The sequence below is a fragment of the Pelophylax lessonae genome (genome assembly GCF_965119305.1).
Source record: "Pelophylax lessonae genome assembly, contig: HAP1_SCAFFOLD_213, whole genome shotgun sequence".
NCBI classification, from domain to species: domain Eukaryota; kingdom Metazoa; phylum Chordata; class Amphibia; order Anura; family Ranidae; genus Pelophylax; species Pelophylax lessonae.
The window spans coordinates 289,478-310,162 of NW_028120109.1; positions in this window are offsets into that span (position 1 = coordinate 289,478).

A 20,685-nucleotide genomic window follows, 5' to 3' on the forward strand; every position below is an offset into this window, starting at 1 on the left:
TATATTTGGCTATTGTGATAACATGAATCATCCTGTAACTGTCTATACCACGTTATCAAACTCTATAGTGTTTTCTACATTTTCAATTTAGACCCTTCTGTGGGATTTTGTTATTGGATATTGTAATAAAATTTTAACCTAACAATACTTGTTGGTGTGGTACTGTTAATGTCGGTCCTATATAACTGTTTCTTTAGAGGTTCTTTTTTTTATGTGAACAGATGGGGGTGGGGATTTCATTCGTTTTTTCTGATCAGCCCGCTGGCTGATTGAAAAAGAATAAAAAGCACTCCTCTATGGCCAACCTTAGGGACTTAGGAGACCCCTGATCTATGGGCTGCCTAACTATGGCCCTCCAGTTGTTAAGGAACTGCAATTCCCATTGTGCCTAATCATGTCTGTGAATGTCAGAGTTTTACAATGCCTCATTGGACGTGTACTTTCGCAACAGCTGGAGGGTCGTAGTTTGGAGATCCCTGCCATAGATTATGCCATTTTCTTTCTTTCCACAATGGGTGGAACTTAATAAAATTGCTCAATTTCCCCATCAACACAGATGGGGGAATCCCTTCCATAGTGCCATTGTGTTCTGCCAGTGGGAAGCATTCTCTGCCGGAAGAATAGAATGATCACTGCTGGCGGCCATAGCCTCTGGCACTGATCACATGACAAAAATCCGAAAGGCTGATTGTACTGAAGTCAATCGATTTCAATACAACCAGCCTGTCCATGGATGGATTGAATCTCAGGCCTGTCCCTGCTGAATCAGCCGAGGTTCAATCCTTCTATGGCCGACTTTAGATTATAAGATCCTAGAGGGCTGATCTGAATGTGCAATATAAATGTGCAAATTGTCCGCAGTATAGAAATACCTGTGATAAAAAAAATGAATGTTTCAATGAAGTCAGATAAATTGAAAAGTTGTAACTGGTGACTGGTTCTCTTTATGGGATATTTTGTGAAAGCAATAAAGAGTAACAATCCTATGTGGGGACTCTTCTGGACATTTTGTAGAAAGGCAACTCCTATCCTCATATTGATTGTTGGTTCCAAATAACTACTACAGTAGGGAACAGACACAAAAAGATACACTCCGCATCTTTCCCAATGAACTCTTCTGTTTTATTTGACGCAGTTGAAGGCTTTTATATGGAGACACAGAATTTAGAGTTAGGACCACAAAAAATGGGGTGCCTTGACGGGGCTTTGTGACTTACGCATGTATTTGCAAATGGGTGCAACTAAACCCCTGTTTTTAATGCATATGGTTGGATAGGTCAATTTGGTTGGTCGCTGACTGGTCGCTAAGGAGAGCTTGGAATTTTTTTGTGTCTTGTCGAAGGCTTTTATACACATGATTATGTAGGTATCACATTATTGTTACAATTGTACTTTTATGGTAACAAGGGGCGTAACATAGGCAGGCTAATTCTAATCAGGACTCGAAATAATGCAAACATTATTAGTGCCGTGTGCAATACATACAAAATAAAATACAATAATATACAGCATGTAAAAATTTCCTTTACAACCTCACCTCTTACAGTGTACAGTACAAGGTATGCATAGAACAGTTTGCAAGAATATAATATTTTAAGGTCAACCGGTGACTACAAACAATAGGCAGCAAAATCAACCATAATCATATTCCACATAGGGTAATAGAACTTCATGTGCAGGACCAAAGCTGGCCAGCAAGGTATAAAACTATGACCCAAGGATCAGGAAGGGTCAATGATTACCAGTGCAAAGGGTCATCGTGTCTCCATAATAGACACCCCTTGAAATGGACCATCTTGAGCATGTAATGCAGGTCTCAAGGGGCACAATCCCCATTGCAGAAAAATAAAAAGAGACATGCTGCTCGAGTATTCGGAAACAGATATGCGGGTCAAGGGATGGTAGTCCCGTAGTAAGAAACATGGGATGGCACTACAGGAAGAGGATTTGTGGATTCAGTGGTTATGAGTGGTGTAATGTGAGCGCCAACTATACAGAGAATGAGGTTGGGATATAGTGGAAATGGGAACAGGTAAAAGAGAAAGGCAATAAAAGAAAGGAGGGTAAATGACTGTAAAGGAGAAGGGATCCGTGCCCCCACCCCCGGGGGCTGCCAGGCATCACTCACACAGAAACATCATGCCGTGCGGCCTCCTGTAGTCTGTATGCGTCTGTACCAACAAAGTACAGACAAGGTCCCCAGGTGTCACAAAAGGACCCCTCCCTACCGTGATGAGTGGCTGTAAGGTCTTCCATGTCTATGTCGTGGATTCAGTGGTTATGAGTGGTGTAATGTGAGCGCCAACTATACAGAGAATGAGGTTGGGATATAGTGGAAATGGGAACAGGTAAAAGAGAAAGGCAATAAAAGAAAGGAGGGTAAATGACTGTAAAGGAGAAGGGATCCATGCCCCCACCCCCGGGGGCTGCCAGGCATCACTCACACAGAAACGTCATGCCGTGTGGCCTCCTGTAGATATGCATCTGTACCAACAAAGTACAGACAAGGTCCCCAGGTGTCACAAAAGGACCCCTCCCTACCGTGATGAGTGGCTGTAAGGTCTTCCATGTCCATGAGTTCATTTATTTTAGTATACCAGAGAGACCTCGTTGGCAGGTGTACCGATCTCCAACAGACAGGAATGCAGGCCCTGGCTGCATTCAGGAGTTGAATGGTCAGGGAGAATTTGTATTTCTTGATCGGCCTCTGCGTGAGGTGGAGCAGGCATGCCGCTGGGTCGTCTGCCAGATCCACATTGGTCAGATGTATAATGGTGTCAGTCACTGTCTGCCAAAAGGGTTTGAGTTTTAGGCACATCCAAAAAATGTGCAGTATGGTGCCCCGTTCACCATTGCAGCGCCAGCATATATCTGGAACCTGCGGGAAATATTGATGGAGAGTTGTGGGCACCCTATACCATCTGTTCAGGATCTTGTACCCAGTTTCCTGAACTTTGAAGCTATGGAGGATTTTTGCGCAAAATACAAAATCTTCTCATTTTGGGAAGCCTGAGATTGTTGAGGTCAGATTCCCATTGGGAAAGAAACTGAGGGCAAAAATCAGATGCCGGGCGAAGCAAGGCCTTGTAGAGAATAGAAAGGCCGTGACGGATTGGTTCTCCCCTCTGACAAATGGATTCCAACTTCGTGAGTTGCCGGGAAATACCCGGCTTGCGGTTGCAGTGATGCAGGAAATGTCTTAATTGAAAACTACACCAGAAGTCCAGGGGGATGGGGGGGGGGGGGGGTCGGCAGCAGATGCAACCGCACTCGGAACTAGATTTCCATCATCCCCAAGAAAATCCCAAACACGAGTACCGCCACCCGAGACCAATCACTGGAACTGGGGGTTCTGGGAACCGGGAGGAATCTCAGGATTGCCGAGGACTGGAGTCATGGGAGATGGTAATGGCGAGACTGAGGTGCCAAGGAAGGCCTCTTTGGACACCTGGATCGTAGCGCCCAAGGTAGGACGGCGGAGGAGATCCCCTGGAGTTGGGGAAGCAATCCAGACAAAATGACTTTTCATTGTAAAAAAACTATTGATAAAAAATATTTACAGAGTAATTGGCTGCACACTCCTATGGCCAGAATGGCCTTCTAGCTTAATTGTGAACATGCTGACTTATTAGCATAGGTGATCACAGACAATTCTACATAAAATGGAAGACGTATAGAAGACAATAGGACTTCAACATGACTGAACTACTTTTCAAATCACATTAAATATATATATTTATAAATGTCTTAACAATCCACAAGTCACCTGGCTTTAGTTTATCAGATCCTTCCAAACGTTTAGGATCTGGAATTGGGGAGAAAACACATAAATGAGCTTGTAGACCAGAAACATTCTCTGTGAGATCTGAAAGGAGGCCTTCAGCTGCTGAGACAAATCCCCTTACGGCTTAATAAAAAAATATGTGAAGACATTCAGGCAATCGTTTTCTAGTTTCTTACTCTACTTTTTCCACTACATTGTAGATGGTAGGAGGTGTAAAATAAAACCTCAAAACTTTTTGTAAGGACTCTCTCATAAAAATAGTTCCTCTGTTACTCTCTAGCTTCTGGGACTCCGTACTTACAAACTACTTCTAAAAACACCTTTTACTGTGGCCTTTGCAGTAGGATTTGCCTCTGGCCATCCAGAAAACATGTCCATGCAGATAAAATGCATACTCATAAGATCCTTACTTGGGCATCTTGATATAACCTTTTGTAATCTCTGGAAGGGATGTTCAGCTTTTGGTAACACCTTTGGTAACAGGTAAAACAAGAAACGGTCATTATAAAAAACAACTATGGTGAACCCTGGCACTATCCCACACTCATTTACTAAGATAGCCATAACTGCCTTGACTTATGACACGGTCCATGGGTCAAGCTGCTTCCATGTGTGAGTTTTAATGTTAGTATTGCTACCTTAGTAAGAAGCTGGAAGGCTGAAGACAGCCAATCACTTAACCTAGCATGTTTGATTGGTTTACCTGCCGAAGTAAAAACAAACTTCTGGCCCTTCAAATGGAACCAAAAGCTCTGTAAATCTCTATCTGTATAAATGTAAAGTCTTTTCATAGCTCACAGGTATTGCTAAAGCATGGAGCTCTTCTTCTTGAGCTGGGGAAGAAGGATCCAATGACTCTGAATTAGGGATCGACCGATTATCGGCAAAGCCGATTATGGGAGGGCCGATATTCACTTTTCCCGATATATATCGGTATCGGCCCCGGAACCTGCCGATATTACCGATATTCCAAATATAGTCAAAATATAAAATGTATCAATTTATAAAATCACACCCAGCGCCTATGAAGTCCTAAACAATAAATAAATGTCCAGCAAATACTATATAAGTCCATCAATCTAATAATCATGAAATGAGAGAATAGTCCATAAATAGAGCACAATACATCACCACATTAGTAGCGCTAGACTCTGAATATCCACCAGCTCACCAGTACATTCACCCTACAATCAGTGAGTGAATCACAGTCCCAACATATGGTGAAAAATACTGTACTGGATAAACAGTAGAAGGTTCCAGATAAGTGCTCCTTCCACCACACCACGCAGGGGCATTGCTAGGTGGGGAAAAGACCAGGGGCTTCAGCCCGAAGGTAAATTTCATATCCCCCTCTCACATTTTAAATTAGACCCTAACCCTAAGCCATAACCCTAACCATAACATTAACCCTAACCCTAACCCTAAGCCATAACACTAATCCTAATCCTCTAACCCTAACCCTCTAATCCTAACCCTAGCCCTAAAAATAACCCTAACCCTAATTCTAACCCTCTAAAGCTTTTGTGCTTTTCCACTGCGGTACCGCATGGTATAGGGTCGGAACGGTTCGGTACGGTATAGGTTTGCTTTTCCACTGCATGGAACCGAACGGTACGGTGCGGCTCTGAAAAAACAGTACCTACTCGATTGTGGTTCCAACAGGTACCAAACTGGTACCATATCCCACAATAATCCTTTGCATGCAGTCACTACTAGCCACTGATTGGTCAGAGAATCACACCCACCCCGTTGTTATCCCACCCACTTAACTTTAGTACTACTTTAGTGGAAAAACAAACCTATATCGTACCGTACCGAACCTTTCCGACACTATACCATGCGGTACCGGCAGTGGAAAAGCAAACCGGGCCAAGCAGGGCCGAGTAGAGCCGAGCCGGTACTAGCCGGTACTTGCAGTGGAAAAGTGCCATAACTCTAACCATAACCCTAACTGTAACACCCTAACCCTTACCCTAATCCTAAAACTCTAACCCTAACCCTAAGTATCTAACCCTATCCCTTACCCTTACCCTAAGCCTAAGCCTAACCCTAAGTATCTCACCCTAACCCTATCCCCTAGCCCTAACCCTAACCCCCTAACCCTAACCCTCTAACCCTTACCCTTACCCTAATCCTAATGCTCTAACACTAACCCTAACAGTAAGAACCTAACCCTAAGTCCTAACCTTCTAACCATAACCCTAACCCTCTCACCTTAACCCTAACCCTCTTACCCTAACCCCCTAACCCTAACCCTCTAACCCTAACCCTAAAAATAACCCTAACCCTAATTCTAACCCTAACCCTGTAACCCTAATCCTAAACCTAGCACTAAAAAAACATTAACCCTAGCCGTAACCATAGCCCTAACCCTAATGCTAGGGTCTAACCCTTAGGGTCTAGCTCTAGGCCTGACCCTAAACCTAATGCTAACCCTAACCCTTAACCTTAACCCTAACCCTAACTCTAACCCCAAACCCTATCCAACCTTAAAACAAACCCTATCTAACCCCCCTAACCCTAAATTCTACCCCTAACCCTCTAACCCTAACCCTCTAACCCTAAGCAGTAAAAATAACCCTAACCCTAGCCCTAACCCTAATTCTAACCCTAACTCTAACAATAGGTCTGACCCTTACCCTAATGCTAACCCTAAGCCATAACCCTAACCATAACCCCTAACCCTCTAAACCTAACCCTTAACCCTAACCCTAGGCCCTAACTCTAACCCCAAACCCTATCCAACCTTAAAACGTACCCTATCTAACCCTAACCCTAACTCCCTAACCCTAACTCTAACTGTAACCCTAAAACTATGTATCAAAACCGAACCCTAACCCTATGTATCTAACCCTAACCCTCTATATCTAACCCAAGCCCTAACCCTAACCTAACCCTCTAACCCTAACCCCCTAACGCTAACCCTAGGTATCTAAACCTAACCCTATGTATCTAACCCTAACCCTATGTAACTAACCCTAACCCTAAGTATCTAACCCTAACCCCAAACCCCCAATCCTAGCCCTAGACAAGCCCTAACCCAAACCTCACCCAACCCTAACCCTAACCATTAACCCCTAACCTTAACCCCTAACCCTAACCATTAACCCTAACCTTAACCTCAACCCTAACCCTAAACCCTAACCCTCTAACTCTAACCATAGCACTAACTGTAACACCCTAACCCTCTAACCCTAACCCTTACCCTAATCCTAAAACTCTAACCCTAACCCTAAGTGTCTAACCATAGCCCTAAGCCTAACCCTAAGTATCTAACCCTAACCCTTACCCTAAACCTAACCCTAAGTATCTCACCCAACCCTATCCCCTAGCCCTAACCCTAACCCTAAGCCTAACCCTAACCCGAAGTATCTAACCCTAACCCTATCCCCTAACCCTAACCCTAAGCCTAACCATAACCCTAACTCCCTAACCCTAAATTCTACCCCTAACCCTCTAACCCTAAGCACTAAAAATAACCCTAACCCAAACCCTAACCCTAATTCTAACCCTAACCCTGTAACCCTAATCCTAACCCTCTAAACCTAGCACTAAAAAAACCCTAACCCTAGCCATAACCATAGCCCTAACCCTAATGCTAATCCTAACTCTAACCCTAGCTCTAGGCCTGACCCTAACCCTAATGCTAACCCTAAGCCATAACCCTAACCCTAACACTAACCCTTAACCCTAACCTTTAACCCAAACCCTAAACCCTAACTCTAACCCCAAACCCTATCAAACCTTAAAACAAACTCTATCTAATTCTAACCCCCCTAACCCTAACTCCCTAAACCTAAATTCTAACCCTAACCCTACCCCTAACCCTCTAACCCTAACCCTGTAATTCTAATCCTAACCCTCTAAACCTAGCACTAAAAAAACCCTAACCCTAGCCGTAACCATAGCCCTAACCCTAATGCTAATCCTAACTCTAACCCTAGCTCTAGGCCTGACTCTAACCCTAATGCTAACCCTAAGCCATAACCCTAACCCTTAACCCTAACCTTTAACCCAAACCCTAAACCCTAACCCTAACTCTAACCCCAAACCCTATCCAACCTTAAAAAAACCCTATCTAACCCTAACCCCCTAACCCTAACCCTCTAACCCTAAATTCAAACCCTAACCCTCTAACCCTAAGCACTAAAAATAACCCTAACCCTAGCCCTAACCCTAATTCTAACCCTAACTCTAACCCTAGCCCTAGTTCTGACCCTAACAATATTGCTAACCCTAAGCCATAACCCTAACCATAACCCCTAACCCTCTAAACCTAACCCTAGACCCTAACTCTAACCCCAAACCCTATCCAACCTTAAAACATACCCTATCTAACCCTAACCCCCAAACCCTAACCCTAACTCCTAACCCCTAACGTCATCCCTAACCCTAACCTTAACCCTCTATCCCTAACCCCCTAACCCATATCTAACTGTAACCCAAACACTATGTATCAAATCCAAACCCTTACCCTATGTATCTAACCCTAACCCTCTATATCTAACCCTAGCCCTAACCCTAACCTAACCCTCTAACCTTAACCCCCTAACGCTAACCCTAGGTATCTAAACCTAACCCTATGTATCTAACCCTAACCCTATGTAACTAACCCTAACCCTAAGTAAGTAACCCTAACACCTAACCCCCAATCCTAGCCCTAGACAAGCCCTAACCCTAACCCAAACCTCACCCAACCCTAACCCTAACCATTAACCCCTAACCTTAACCCCTAACCCTAACCACTAACCCTAACCTTAACCCCAACCCTAACACTAACCCTAAACCATAAACCTAACCCTCTAACCCTAACCCTCTAACTCTAACCATAGCACTAACTGTAACACCCTAACCCTCTAACCCTAACCCTTACCCTAATCCTAAAACTCTAACCCTAACCCTAAGTATCTAACCCTATCCCTAACCCTAACCCTTACCTTAGACCTAACCCTCTTACCCTAACCCTCTAACCCTAACCCTAAAAATAACCCTAACCCTAATTCTAACCCTAACCCTGTAACCCTAATCCTAACCCTCTAAACCTAGCACTAAAAAAGCCCTAACCCTAGCCGTAACCATAGCCCTAACCCTAACGCTAATCCTAACTCTAACCCTAGCTCTAGGCCTGACCCTAACCCTAATGCTAACCCTAAGCCATAACCGTAACCCTTAACCCTAACCTTTAACCCAAACCCTAAACCCTAACCCTAACTCTAACCCCAAACCCTATCCAACCTTAAAACAAACCCTATCTAACCCTAACCCCCCTAACCCTAAATTCTAACCCTAACCCTACCCCTAACGCTCTAACCCTAACCCTCTAACCCTAAGCAGTAAAAATAACCCTAACCCTAGCCCTAACCCTAATTCTAAGCCTAACTCTAACAATAGGTCTGACCCTAACCCTAATGCTAACCCTAAGCCATAACCTTAACCATAACCCCTAACCCTCTTAACCTAACCCTTAACCCTAACCCTAGACCCTAACTCTAACCCCAAACCCTATCGAACCTTAAAACGTACCCTATCTAACCCTAACCCTAACTCCCTAACCCTAACTCCTAACCCCTAACCCATCCCTAACCTTAACCCTCTATCCCTAACCCCCTAACCCATATCTAACTGTAACCCTAACACTATGTATCAAAACCGAACACTAACCCTATGTATCTAACCCTAACCCTCTATATCTAACCCAAGCCCTAACCCTAACCTAACCCTCTAACCCTAACCCCCTAACGCTAACCCTAGGTATCTAAACCTAACCCTATGTATCTAACCCTAACCCTATGTAACTAACCCTAACCCTAAGTATCTAACACTAACCCCTAACCCCCAATCCTAGCCCTAGACAAGCCCTAACCCTAACCCAAACCTCACCCAACCCTAACCATTAACCCCTAACCCTAACCATTAACCCTAACATTTACCTCAACCCTAACCCTAACACTAACTCTAACCCTAACCCTCTAACCCTAACCCTCTAACTCTAACCATAGCACTAACTGTAACATCCTAACCCTCTAACCCTAACCCTTACCCTAATCCTAAAACCCTAACCCTAAGTATCTAACCCTATCCCTAACCCTTACCCTTAAATTAAGCCTAACCCTAACCCTAAGTATCTCACCCTAACCCTATCCCCTAGCCCTAACCCTAACCGTAAGCCTAACCATAACCCTAAGTATCTAACCCTAACTCCCTAACCCTAAATTCTACCACTAACCCTACCCCTAACCCTCTAACCTTAAGCACTAAAAATAACCCTAACCCAAACCCTAACCCTAATTCTAACCCTAACCCTGTAACCCTAATCCTAACCCTCTAAACCTAGCACTAAAAAAACCCTAACCCTAGCCGTAACCTTAGCCCTAACCCTAATGCTAACCCTAACTCTAACCCTAGCTCTAGGCCTGACTCTAACCCTAATGCTAACCCTAAGCCATAACCCTAACCCTAACCCTTAACCCTAACCTTTAACCCAAACCCTAACTCTAATCCCAAACCCTATCCAACCTTAAAACAAACCCTATCTAACCCTTACCCCCTAACCCTAAATTCAAACCCTACCCCTAACCCTCTAACCCTAACCCTCTAACCCTAAGCACTAAAAATAACCCTAACCCTAGCCCTAACCCTAATTCTAACCCTAAGCCATAACCCTAACCCTAACCATAACCCCTAACCCTCTAAACCTAACCCTAGACCCTAACTCTAACCCCAAACCCTATCCAACTTTAAAACGTACCCTTTCTAACCCTAACCCCCAAACCCTAACTCCCTAACCCTAACTCCTAACCCCTAACTCCATCCCTAACCTTAACCCTCTATCCCTAACCCCCTAACCCATATCTAACTGTAACCCTAACACTATGTATCAAATCCAAACCCTTACCCTATGTATCTAACCCTAACCCTCTATATCTAACCCTAGCCCTAACCCTAACCTAACCCTCTAACCTTAACCCCCTAACGCTAACCCTAGGTATCTAAACTTAACCCTATGTATCTAACCCTAATCCTATGTAACTAACCCTAACCCTAAGTATCCAACCCTAACCCCTAACCCCCAATCCTAGCCCTAGACAAGCCCTAACCCAAACCTCACCCAACCCTAACCCTAACCATTAACCCCTAACCTTAACCCCTAACCCTAACCACTAACCCTAACCTTAACCCCAACCCTAACACTAACCCTAACCCTAAACCATAACCCTGAGAAACTTAACATAAATAAATCCCCGGGACCGGATGGCTTGCACCCGAGGGTTCTTAATGAGCTCAGCCAGGTGATTGCCAGACCATTATTCTTGATCTTTAAAGATAGTTTACAGACGGGTATGGTGCCAGCTGATTGGAAAAAAGCCAACGTGGTACCAATATCTAAAAAGGGGCCGAGATATATCCCGGGTAACTATAGGCCGGTCAGCCTAACATCAGTAGTCTGCAAAATTTTGGAGGGGATGTTAAGGGACCACATACAAGACTTTAGTAATGAAAACGGTATTATAAGTAGAAATCAACATGGATTCATGAAAAATCGTTTGTGCCAAACCAATCTATTAACCTTCTACGATGAAGTGAGCTGCCACCTAGATAAAGGTAAGCCTATGGATGTGGTGTATCTGGATAAAGGAAGGCCTGTGGATGGGGTGTATCTGGATAAAGGAAGGCCTGTGGATGTGGTGTATCTGGATAAAGGAAGGTCTGTGGATGTGGTGTATCTGGATAAAGGAAGGTCTGTGGATGTGGTGTATCTGGATAAAGGAAGGCCTGTGGATGGGGTGTATCTGGATAAAGGAAGGCCTGTGGATGTGGTGTATCTGGACTTTGCAAAGGCCTTTGACACCGTTCCCCACAAACGCTTACTATACAAACTAAGGAAGGTAGGTATGGACCATAAGGTGAGTACCTGGATAGAGAACTGGCTCCAGGGGAGAGTACAGAGGGTGGTGATTAATGGGGAGTACTCGGATTGGGCGGGTGTGGAAAGTGGGGTCCCCCAGGGTTCTGTCCTGGGACCAATGCTGTTTAATTTATTCATAAATGATCTAGAGGAGGGGATATCTAGTACAATCTCAGTATTTGCAGATGATACTAAATTAGGCATGCCAATATCTTCTATGCAGGATGTGGAAACCTTGCAAGCGGACCTGAACAAAATAACGGGGTGGGCAACTACATGGCAAATGAGATTTAATGTTGAAAAATGTAAAGTAATGCACTTGGGGGCCAGAAACCAGAAAGCAAGCTACTCACTAGGGGGGGAACCTCTGGGTGAGTCTAGGATGGAAAAGGACTTGGGGGTACTGGTAGACAACAGGCTTGGAAGTGGCATGCAATGCCAAGCCGCCGCAAGCAAAGCCAACAGAATACTGGGATGTATAAAAAAGGGGATTCACTCCAGAAATAAAGAGATTATTCTCCCGCTCTACAAGACTCTGGTCCGGCCACATCTGGAGTATGCTGTCCAGTTCTGGGCACCGGTCCTCAGGAAGGATGTGCTGGAACTGGAGAAAGTCCAGAGAAGGGCAACAAAAATAATTAGGGGAATGGAGGACATCAGCTATGAGGAAAGACTACAAGCACTGAACTTATTCTCTCTGGAGAAGAGACGATTGAGGGGGGATATGATATCAATGTACAAATACTGTACTGGTGACCCTAGCATAAGGAACAAACTATTCAGAGAAAGGAGATACAATAAGACACGTGGCCACTCACTAAAACTTGAGGAAAGGCGGTTTAACCTTAAAGTGCGTAAGGGGTTCTTCACTGTAAGAGCGGTAAAGATGTGGAACTCTCTTCCACAAGCAGTCGTATCAGCAGGGAGCATTGATAGTTTCAAAAAACGATTAGATGGACACCTTAAAGACCACAACATACAGGGGTATACAATGTACGGTTAAAAGCAAACACACACATCATAGGTTGAACTGGATGGACTGATGTCTTTTTTCAACCTCACTAACTATGTAACTATGTAACTATGTAACCCTCTAACCCTAACCCTCTAACTCTAACCATAACACTAACTGTAACACCCTAACCCTAACCCTTACCCTAACCCTAATCCTAAAACTCTAACCCTAACCCTAAGTATCTAACTCTATCCCTTACCCCAACCCTAAGCCTAACCCTAACCCTAAGTATCTAACCCTAACCCTAAGTATCTAACCCTAACCACTAACCCCTAACCCCTAAGATTAACCCCTAACCCTAACCTTAACCCCAACACTAACTCTAACCCTAACTTTAACCCTAATCCTAGACCATAACCGTAACCCTCTAACCCTAACCCTCTAACTCTAACCATAACCCTAACTGTAACACCCTAACCCTCTAACCCTAACCCTTACCCTAACCCTAATCCTAACACTCTAACCCTAAACCTAATCCATAACCCTTACAATAACCCTAAGCATAACCCTAAGTATCTAACCCTAACCCCTAACCCTTACCCTTACCCTAAGCCTAACCCTAACCCTCTAACCCTAACCCTAATCTTAATGCTCCAACACTAACCCTAACCGTAAGTATCTAACCTTAACCCTAAGCCCTAACCCTCTCACCTTAACCCTAACCCTCTCACCTTAACCCTAACCCTCTAACCCTAACTCCCTAACCCTAACCCTCTAATCCTAACCCTAGCCCTAAAAATAACCCTAACCCTAATTCTAACCCTAACCCTCTAACCCTAACCCTCTAAACCTAGCACTAAAAAAACCCTAACCCTAGCCGTAACCATAGCCCTAACTCTAATGCTAATCCTAACTCTAACCCTAGCTCTAGGCCTGACCCTAACCCTAATGCTAACCCTAAGCCATAACCCTAACACTAACCCTAACCCTAAGCCATAACACTAACCCTAACCCTTAACCCTAACCTTTAACCCAAACCATAAACCCTAACCCTAACTCTAACCCCAAACCCTATCCAACCTTAAAACAAACCCTATCTAACCCTAACCCCCTAACCCTAACTCTAACACCCTAACCCTAAATTCTAACCCTAACCCTACCCCTAACCCTCTAACCCTAACCCTCTAACCCTAAGCACTAAAAATAGCCTTAACCCTAGCCCTAACCCTAACTCTAACCCTAGCCCTAGGTCTGACCCTAACCCTAAAGCTAACCCTAAGCCATAACCCTAACCCTTAACCCTAACCCTCTAACCCTAACCCTAACCATAACCCCTAACCCTCTAACCCTAACCCTTAACCCTAACCCTAGACTCTAACTCTATCACCAAACCCTATCCAACCTTAAAACATACCTTATCTAACCCTAACCCTATCTAACCCTAACCCCCTAACCCTAACTCCCTAACCCTCTAACCCTAACTCTAACCCTATCCCTCTAACCCTAACCATAACCCTAACCTTAACTCTCTAACCCTAACCCTCACCCTCTAACCCTCTAACGCTAACCCTAATCCTAACAACGTAACCCTAACCAAAACCCAAACCTCACCCAACCCTAACCCTAACCCCAATCCCCTAACCATAACCCTAAGCACTAACCCCTAAACCTAACACAAATGCCTAACCCTAACTCCTAACCCCTAGCCCCATCCCTAACCTTAACCCTCTATCCCTAACCCCCTAACCCATATCTAACTGTAACCCTAAAACTATGTATCAAATCCAAACCCTAACCCTATGTATCTAACCCTAACCCTATGTATCTAACCCTGACCCTAAGTATCTAACCCTAACCCCTAACCCCCAATCCTAGCCCTAGACAAGCACTAACCCTAACCCAAACCTCACCCAACCCTAACCCTAGCCACTAACCCCTAACCTTAACCCCTAACCCTAACCACTAACCCTAACCTTAACCTCAACCCTAACCCTAACACTAACTCTAACCCTAAACCATAACCATAACCTTCTAACCCTAACCCTCTAACTCTAACCATAACACTAACTGTAACACCCTAACCCTCTAATCCTAACCCTTACCCTAACCCTTACCCTAACCCTAATCCTAAAACTCAAACCCTAACCCTAAGTATCTAACCCTATCCCTTACCGTAACCCTAAGCCTAAACCTAACCCTAAGTATCTAACCCTAACCCTTACCCTAAGCCTAACCCTAAATCTAAGTATCTCACCCTAACCCTATCCCCTAGCCCTAACCCTAACCCTCTAACCCTTACCGTTACCCTTACCCTAATCTTAATGCTCTAACACTAACCCTAACCATAAGAATCTAACCCTAACCGTCTAACCATAACCTTAACCCTCTCACCTTAACCCTAACCCTCTTACCCTAACCCCCTAACCCTAACCCTCTAACCCTAACCCTAGCCCTAAAAATAACCCTAACCCTAACCTTAACCCTGTAACCCTAATCCTAACCCTCTAAACCTAGCACTAAAAAAACCCTAACCCTAGCCGTAACCATAGCCCTAACCCTAATGCTAATCCTAACTCTAACCCTAGCTCTAGGCCTGACCCTAACCGTAATGCTAACCCTAATCCATAACCCTAACCCTTAACCCTAACCTTTAACCCAAACCCTAAACCCTAACCCCAAACCCGATCCAAACTTAAAAAAACCCTATCTAACCCTAACTCCCTAACCCTAAATTCTAACCCTAACCCTACCCCTAACCCTCTAACCCTAACCCTCTAACCCTAAGCACTAAAAATAACCCTAACCCTAGCCCTAACCCTAATTCTAACCCTAACTCTAACCCTAGCCCTAGGTCTGACCCTAACCCTAAGCCATAACCCTAACCATAACCCCTAGCTCTCTAAACCTAACCCTAACCCTAGACCCTAACTCTAACCTCAAACCCTATCCAACCTTAAAACGTACCCTATCTAACCCTAACCCCCTAACCCTAACCCCCTAACCCTAACTCCTAACCCCTAACCCCATCCCTAACCCTAACCTTAACCCTCTATCCCTAACCCCCTAACACATATCTAACTGTAACCCTAACATTATGTATCAAATCTGAACCCTAACCCTATGTATCTAACCCTAACCCTCTAAATCTAACCCAAGCCCTAACCCTAACCTAACCCTCTAACCCTAACCCCCTAACGCTAACCCTAGGTAGCTAAACCTAACGCTATGTATCTAACCCTAACCCTATGTAACTAACCCTAACCCTAAGTATCTAACCATAACCCCTAACCCCCAATCCTAGCCATAGACAAGCCGAAACCCTAACCCAAACCTCACCCAACCCTAAACCTAACCATTAACCCCTAACCCTAACCACTAACCCTAACCTTAACCCCAACCCTAACCCTAACACTAACTGCAACCCTAACCCTAAACCATAACCCTCTAACCCTAACCCTCTAACTCTAACCATAACACTAACTGTAACACCCTAACCCTCTAACCCTAACCCTTACCCTAACCCAAATCCTAAAACTCTAACCCTAAGTATCTAACCCTATCCCTAAACCTAACCCTTACCCTAAGCATCTCACCCTAACCCTATCCCCTAGCCCTAACCCTAAGCCTAACCCTAAGTATCTAACCCTAACCCTAACCCCTAACCCTTACCCTAAACCTAACCCTAAGTATCTCACCCTAACCCTATCCCCTAGCCCTAACCCTAACCCTTAACCCTAACCTTTAACCCAAGCCCTAAACCCTAACCCTATCTCTAACCCCAAACCCTATCCAACCTTAAAACAAACCCTATCTAACCCTAACCTCCTAACCCTAACTCCCTAACCCTAAATTCTAACCCTACCCCTAACCCTCTAACCCTAACCCTCTAACCCTAAGCACTAAAAATAACCCTAACCCTAACCCTAGCCCTAACCCTAACTCTAACCCTAGCCCTAGGTCTGACCCTAACCCTGATGCTAACCCTAAGCCATAACCCTAACCATAACCCCTAACCCTCTAAACCTAACCCTTAACCCTAACTCTAACCCCAAACCCTATCCAACCTTAAAACGTACCCTATCTAACCCTAACCCCCTAACCCTAACCCCTAACCTTAACCCTAACACTGTGTATCAAATCCTAACCCTAACCCTATGTATCTAACCCTAACCCTCTATATCTAACCCTAGCCCTAACCCCCTAACTCTAACCCTAGGTATCTAAACCTAACCCTATGTATCTAACCCTAACCCTATGTAACTAACCCTAACCCTAAGTATCTAACCCCTAACCCCCAATCCTAGCCCTAGACAAGCCCTAACCCAAACCTCACCCAACCCTAACCATTAACCCCTAACCCCTAACCTTAACCCCTAACCCTAACCACTAACCCTAACCTTAACCCTAAAACTAACTCTAACTCTAACCCTAACCCTAAACCATAACCCTAACCCTCTAACCCTAAGCCTCTAACTCTAACCATAACCCTAACTGTAACACCCTAACCCTCTAACCCTCAAACCCTAACCCTTACCCTAACCCTAAAACTCTAACCCTAACCCTAAGTATCTAACCCTATCCCTAACCCTAACCCTTACCCTTACCCTAAGCCTAACCCTAACCATAAGTATCTAACACTAACACTAACCCTAACCCTTAACCCTTACCCTTACCCTAAACCTAACCCTAACCCTAAGTATCTCACCCTAACCCTATCCCCTAGCCCTAACCCTCTAACCCTAACCCTCTAACCCTAACCCTTGACGTTACCCTTACCCTAACCCTAATGCTCTAACACTAACCCTAACCGTAAGTATCTAACCCTAACTCTAAGCCCTAACCTCTAACCATAACCCTAACCCTCTCACCTTAACCCTAACCCTCTAACGCTAACCCCCTAACCCTAACCCTCTAACCCTAGCCCTAGAAATAACCCTAACCCTAATTCTAACCCTAACCCTGTAACCCTAATCCTAACCCTCTAAATCTAGCACTAAAAAAACCCTAACCCTAGCCCTAACCCTAATGCTAATCCTAACTCTAACCCTAGCTCTAGGCCTGACCCTAACCCTAACGCTAACCTTAAGCCATAACCCTAACACTAACCCTTAACCCTAACCTTTAACCCAAACCCTGAACCCTAACTCTGACCCCAACCCCTATCCAACCTTAAAACAAACCCTTTCTAACCCTAACCCCCCTAACTCTAACCCTAAATCCCTAACCCTGAATTCTAACCCTAACCCTACCCCTAACCCTCTAACCCTAAGGACTAAAATAACCCTAACCCTACCCTAACCCTAGACCTAACCCTAATTCTAACCCTAACCCTAGCCCTAGGTCTGACCCTAACCCTAAGTATCTCACCCTAACCCTATCCCCTAGCCCTAACCCTAACCCCCTAACCCTAACCCTCTAACCCTTACTGTTACCCTTACCCTAATCCTAATGCTCTAACACTAACCCTAACAGTAAGAACCTAACCCTAAGTCCTAACCTTCTAACCATAACCCTAACCCTCTCACCTTAACCCTAACCCTCTTACCCTAACCCCCTAACCCTAACCCTCTAACCCTAACCCTAGCCCTAATTCTAACCCTAACCCTAATTCTAACCCTAACCCTGTAACCCTAATCCTAACCCTCTAAACCTAGCACTAAAAAAACATTAACCCTAGCCGTAACCATAGACCTAACCCTAATGCTAATCCTAACTCTAACCCTAGCTCTAGGCCTGACCCTAAACCTAATGCTAACCCTAAGCCATAACCCTAACCCTTAACCCTAACCTTTAACCCAAACCCTAAACCCTAACCCTAACTCTAACCCCAAACCCTATCCAACCTTAAAACAAACCCTATCTAACCCTAACCCCCCTAACCCTAAATTCTAACTCTACCCCTAACCCTCTAACCCTAACCCTCTAACCCTAACCCTCTAACCCTAAGCAGTAAAAATAACCCTAACCCAGCCCTAACCCTAATTCTAACCCTAACTCTAACAATAGGTCTGACCCTAACCCTAAAGCTAACCCTAAGCCATAACCCTAACCATAACCCCTAACCCTCTAACCCTAACCTTTAACCCTAACCCTAGACCCTAACTCTAACCCCAAACCCTATCCAACCTTAAAACATACCCTATCTAACCCTAATTCCCTTACTCTAACCCTCTAACCCTAACGCTATCCCTCTAACCCTAACCCTCTAACCATAACCCTAACCTTAACTCTCTAACCCTAACCCACACCCTCTAACCAAAACCCTCTAACCCTAACCTTTATCCTAACACCGTAACCCTAAGCCTAACCATAACCCAAACCTCACCCAACCCTAACCCTAACCCCAATTCCCTAACCCCTAACTCTAAGCACTAACCCCTAACCCAAATGCCTAACCCTAACCCCTAACCCTAACTGCTAGCCCCTTACCCCATCCCTAACCCTAACCCTAACCTTAACTCTTTATCCCTAACCCCCTAACCCATATCTAACTGTTACCCTAACACTATGTATCAAATCCAAAACCTATGTATCTAACCCAAACCCTCTATATCTGACCCTAGCCCTAACCCTAACCTAACCCTCTAACGCTAACCCTAGGTATCTAACCCTAACCCTATGTATCTAACCCTAAGTATCTAACCCTAACCCCTAACCCCCAATGCAAGCCATAGACAAGCCCTAACCCAAACCTCACCCAACCCTAACCCTAACCACTAAACCCTAACCTTAACCCCTAACCCTAACCACTAACCCTAACCCCAACCCTAACTCTAACACTAACTCTAACCCTAAACCAGAACCCTAATCCTCTAACCCTAACCCTCTAACTCTAACCATAGCCCTAATTGTAACACCCTAACCCTCTAACCCTAACCCTTACCCTAACCCTAATCCTAACACTCTAACCCTAACCCTAAGTATCTAACCCTATCCCTAACCCTAATCCCTAACCCTTATCCTTACCCTAAGCCTAACCATAACCCTAAGTATCTAACCCTAACCCCTAACCCTTACCCAAAGCCTACCCCTAACCCTAAGTGTCTAACCCTAACCCTATCCCCTAGCCCTAAACCTAACCCTCTAACCTTAACCCTAACCCTCTAATCCTAACCCTAACCCTAACCCTTACCCTAACCCTAATCCTAATGCTCTAACCCTAACCCTAACCGTAAGTATCAAACCCTAACCCTAAGCCCTAACCCTCTAACCATAACCCTCTCACCTTAACCCTCTAACCCTAACCCCTAACCCTCTAACCCTAGCCCTAAAAATAACCCTAACCCTAATTCTAACCCTAACCCTCACCCTCTAAACCTAGCACTAAATAAAACCCTAACCCTAGCCGTAACCATAGCCCTAACCCTAATGCTAATCCTAACTCTAACCTTAGCTCTAGGCCTGACCTTAACCCTAATGCTAACCCTAAGCCATAACCCTAACACTAACCCTTAACCCTAACCTTTAACCCAAACCCTAAACCCTAACCCTAACTCTAACCCCAAACCCTATCAAACCTTAAAACAAACTCTATCTAACCCTAACCCCCCTAACCCTAACTCCCTAACCCTAAATTCTAACCCTACCCCTAACCCTCTAACCCTAAGCACTAAAAATAACCCTAACCCTTGCCCTAACCCTAGCCCTAACCCTAATTCTAACCCTAACTCTAACCCTAGCCCCAGGTCTGACCCTAACGCTAACCCTAAGTCATAACCCTAACCCTAACCATAACCCCTAACCCTCTAACCCTAACCCTTAACCCTAGACCCTAACTCTAACCCCAAACCCTATCCAACCTTTAAACATACCCTATCTAACCCTAACCCCCTAACCCTAACCCCCTAACCCCTAACCCTATCCCTCTAACCCTAACCCTAACTCTAATCCTAACCCTCTAACCCCAACCATAACCCTAACCTTAACCCTCTAACCCTAACCCTCACAATCTAACCCTAACCACTAACCCTAACCCCAACCCTAACTCTAACACTAACTCTAACCCTAACCCAGAACCCTAATCCTCTAACCCTAACCCTC